This window comes from Octopus bimaculoides, chromosome 2 (genome assembly GCF_046866305.1).
Source record: "Octopus bimaculoides isolate indiv1 chromosome 2, ASM4686630v1, whole genome shotgun sequence".
Classification (NCBI taxonomy): domain Eukaryota; kingdom Metazoa; phylum Mollusca; class Cephalopoda; order Octopoda; family Octopodidae; genus Octopus; species Octopus bimaculoides.
Genome location: NC_142929.1, coordinates 22,396,322 through 22,401,121, shown reverse-complemented (window position 1 = coordinate 22,401,121; position 4,800 = coordinate 22,396,322). Strand labels below are relative to the sequence as shown.

At 38.0% G+C, this 4,800-nt stretch overlaps 1 non-coding gene across 1 annotated transcript; it reads left to right on the top strand.

Moving 5' to 3' along the window:
- The first annotated feature begins 273 nt into the window (after window positions 1-273).
- On the top strand, window positions 274-366 carry Trnak-uuu (transfer RNA lysine (anticodon UUU)). Its single transcript has 2 exons — window positions 274-310; window positions 331-366. It is a non-coding gene; the product is annotated as a tRNA-Lys (tRNA).
- Window positions 367-4,800: the final 4,434 nt, after the last annotated feature.

The following is a 4,800-nucleotide window of genomic DNA, read 5'->3' as shown; positions in this document are numbered from 1 at the left end:
TTTACATCGCCGACACAAAGCGTATCTTTACAGAAAGAAATGTCTTTTTCCTACACATACACATACTCCTAGATATATGTGTATATTCACACACACTAGTATAGACTGGTATAAAGAGAAGCCACTTACCACCTCTCCTCTCTCACTTCCTTAAAAGCTTCCTCTGGCTACACCTCTTTAAAAATCAGCAATGATACACACTTCCATAATTAAACTAGTCACCCAAGCATCATCTAAGCATTATATGGCATACAAAGAGAGTTTATTACAGCTGCCCACATAGCTCAGTCGGTAGAGCATCAGACTTTTAAATTAAAAGCAAGCAAAGGAATCTGAGGGTCGCGGGTTCAAGTCCCCCTGTGGGCGCAAACTGTAATAACTTTTATCCTTTTTCTTTTCCATCAATGTTTTCCATCAAAGTTCACTTACACTGCTGAATTGCATGTGTTACCAGCATACGAAGGGAGGAAGTGTTCTCCGGTGATGATCAGTAATTCGTGTTCGAATCTGAATCAATGCTTTATTGCTTGGTTTCTAGCTGTTCTGAGTGAATTATTATCAATTGTTATTGCTAATTAACTTAGCATTTTGTACATATTGATTACTTCATTCTAGGTTAATTGAATTATAAAATGAATTATCACATATTTGAATGTGCATTTAAATATGCAAGACAAAATGTAGTAATCCCGTTCCTACTGTGTTATTCGAAGCCAGCGGTATGTCTAAGTTAGCGCCTTAGTAATATATGTAAAAAGCTAAGGCGGCGAGCTGGCAGAATCGTTAGCACGCTGGGCTAAATGCTTAGCGTTATTTCGTCTGTCTTTACGTTCTGAGTTCAAATTCCGCCGAGGTCGACTTTGCCTTTCATCTTTTCTGGGTCGACTAAATAAGTACTAGTTACGCACTGGGATCGATATAATCAACTTAATCCGTTTTTCTGTCTTTGTTTGTCCCCTCTATGTGTAGCCCCTTGTGGGCGGTAAAGAAATAAGAATCGTTAGCATGCTGGGTGAAATGCTTAGCGGTATTTCGTCTATCGTTACGTTCTGAGTTCAAATTCCGCCGAGGTCGACTTTGCCTTTTATCCTTTGGGTGTCGATAAATTAAGTACCAGTTACGCACTGGGGTCGATATAATCGACTTAATCCGTTAGCCTGTCCTTGTTTGTCCCCTCTGTGTGTAGCCCCTTGTGGGCAGTAACGAAATAGGTATTTCGTCTATCGTTACGTTCTGAGTTCAAATTCCGCCGAAGTCGACTTTGCCTTTTATCCTTTGGGTGTCGATAAATTAAGTACCAGTTACGCACTGGGGTCGATATAATCGACCTAATCCCTTTGTCTGTCCTTGTTTGTCCCTTCTATGTTTAGCCCCTTGTGGGCAGTAAAGAAATAAGAACCCTTAGCATGCTGAGTGAAATGCTTAGCGGTAATTCATCTGTCGTTACATTCTGAGTTCAAATTCCACCGAGGTCGACTTTGCCTTTCATCCTTTCGGTGTCAATAAATTAAGTACCAGTTGCATACTGGGGTCGATCTAATCGACTGGTCCCCTCCCCCAAAATTTAGGTTCAGAGTTCAAATTTTGCCGTGGTCGACTTATCCATTCGGGGTCGATAAAATAAGTATCAGTTGAACACTAGGGTCAATGCAATAAACTTAACTCCACACCGAAATTGCTGGAACTTGTGCCAAAATTTGAAGCCAATGCTTGTGAAAGCTAAAGCGGCGAACAGGTCAATCGTCAGGCAAAACATTTAATAGCATTTCGTTTGTCGTTACGTTCTGAATTCAAATTCCGCAGAATTTTTAATATTGGTTTCAAGCTTTGACACAAGGCCAGCAATTTCTGATAGGGGTAACTGCTACTTACTTTATCAAAGACAAAGTTGATCTCGGCGGAATTTAAACTCAGAAAGTAAAGACAGACAAAATACCATTGAGCATTTTGCCCGGCGTGCTAAAGTTTCTACCAGCTCACCACTGTGGTGTCTGGTAATGTTACTTTCAAATTTTGGCACAAAGTCAGCAATTTCGGCGGTGGTGGGGGGTTAACTGGTACTTATTTTACCGATCCCGAAAAGATGAAAGTCAAAGTCAACCACAGCGGAATTTAAACTCAGAATGTAAACCCGAATGAAATATCCCTAAGCGTTTTGATAGGGGTGCCTGGAGTCCCTGGAATGCCAGCTCGCCGCCATAGCTCGTGGGATCGATGTAAGCATCTTATCACCTGCCTCGAAATTTGAAACCAATATCAGAGTGCTGTCAAGTATTGCAAACATTTCGAATACTGATGTCTGACACATATATTAGTCAACTATATTTTATACACAATCTCATTCATTTATCCGTAACACATATGATTTAAAACAATGATATTTGGATATTGGCATTTTATACAGGAAAATGAATAAGTGATTGGCGCTCTAGTAAATACTATAGTCGACATGTCTATCTAATCTCTGCCGTTCTTAGCTTTATAATGGAACTTAGCACAGTTTTTTTCACCAGCCAACTATGCAAGGGGCATGGACATCGTAATTTTCTATACGCATCTGTCCATAAAATAATCAGCTTATCATATTTCAAAATGTATGTAAGAGACGATTCTCAATGGAACATCAGTTGATGTTTATTCGTTTTCTATTTGTCAGCCTGTCTGCCTATTTACCTGTCTATCTGTCTATCTATGAGTGTGTATATATATATATATATATATATATATATACCAAAGTAAGCATATAAATGTGAAACAAGGTGGGAAAAAATAGTACTCAAATACCGGAGATAGAGCAATATGCTTTATTATTATTAAAGCAGGAAATTGTGATGATTTCGCAGCTTTAATAATAATTAAGTATGTGTGTGTTTAATATCTGTCTGTCTGTCTGTCTGTCTGTCTGTCTGTCTGTCTGTCTGTCTGTCTAGAAACACACGAGGTGCATTCAAAAGAGTATCCTACTTATTTTTTTGCTACCAAAACTAATGCCGCGTGAGAAAAATACTTCGAGTGTAAGGTGGAGCCACCTTTCCTGCGCATGTGTGAAAATATTCGCGCCGGTAGGCCTCATCAGTTCCCGATACACGACTGGCTTCTTTCAGTTTGTGTTTACCAAATCCACTTAGGAGGCTTTGGTCGGCCCAAGGCTATAGCAGCAGAAAAGTTTTCCGAAGGTGCCACGCAGCTGGACTGAACCCGGAACCATGTGGTTGGGAAGGAAGCTTCTTACCACAAAGCCACGCTTGACCCTTCTGTCCGGCATTCGCCATGATAGATCACTAGCCACTACACATTCTTTATTTTCTCTCCTTTTTTCGTTCTGTGTTCCTTTGTGTGGAAGAGCGTAGGCTCGAAACGTTAAATACTTTTTCACTTCTCGAGCGTTATACTAATACATCTGTTTGTTGTCTACACCATCTGTCTTCGTCTTTTGTTTTTTTGTGAATTCTCCCCCCCCTCTCTCTCTCTCTCTCTCTCTCTCTCTATATATATATATATATATATATATATATATATATATATATATATATATACATGGGAGAATATACAAATAATAACAACAGACGAGGACAGGTGGTGTAAATAACAAAAGGATATATTAGTATGACGCTCGGGAATACGGAAAGTCTTTGACGTTTCGAGCTACGCTCTTCAACAGAAAGAATACGGAGACAAGGAGAAAAACACGATATATATATTTTAAAAAATAACGTCGACCACTAACGTGGACAATTAATGCGCTAGAAATAGATCACATCTTGTGTCTATTAAGACCTAAAAAGTTCTCAACATGAAATATAGCAGCATACCAAAAACGTGAGCGGGCAAGACATTTAAAATCACCTAAAAAAATCATTATTAAAAAGGAACCAGGTTTCGGATTTAACAAATTCTTACCATTTGTCTATTCCTCATCAGCCTGATTTGTAATGTAACAGCAATTATCAGAATCGTATACATAGTTGCCTACCGCCATGGGTGCGCGTGCATATGGTTCTGCTAATTACAGCTTAATGGTAAAATTCAAAAGTCTTCGTTTTGGCGCGCTAATTCCAGGAATATATCCGCAGAAAATATTTACTGCGTCGAATATATTCAGTATGAGAACATGAGTAATGGGTAAATATTATTATAAGATCTGGTAATTAGTCATATATTAATATATTAATTAATATCGACTAATTATCAGGGGGCCAGCACATTTAAAGAATCAAAGAGATTCAGAAATATTATCTGCAATCTCAGGGGATTAAGGTACATTTTAAAAATAACGTCGTTTTTGGTATGCTGCTATATTTCATGTTGAGAACTTTTTAGGTCTTAATAGACACAAGATGTGATCTATTTCTAGCGCATTAATTGTCCACGTTAGTGGTCGACGTTATTTTTTAAAATGTACCTTAATCCCTTGAGATTGCAGATAATATTTCTGAATCTCTTTGATTCTTTAAATGTGCTGGCCCCCTGATAATTAGTCGATATTAATTAATATATTAATATATGACTAATTACCAGATCTTATAATTATATATATATAGAGAGATAGATAGCTACACACACGCGGTATTTTGTGCCGTGTTTCAGATAGACTAGATTCTTTGTACGCGATAATACAATTCGACGCCATCAGACGAATTTTGAAAAGAAGCAATATTCAAGAAATAGATGCCCAGCTTACCGAACCCTTACGTTACTTTATATATACGCATACATGCATCTGTGTAAGAATATGTGCATATAACATGATTATGTATACACACATGTATACATTAAAATAGATTAACACACACACACACA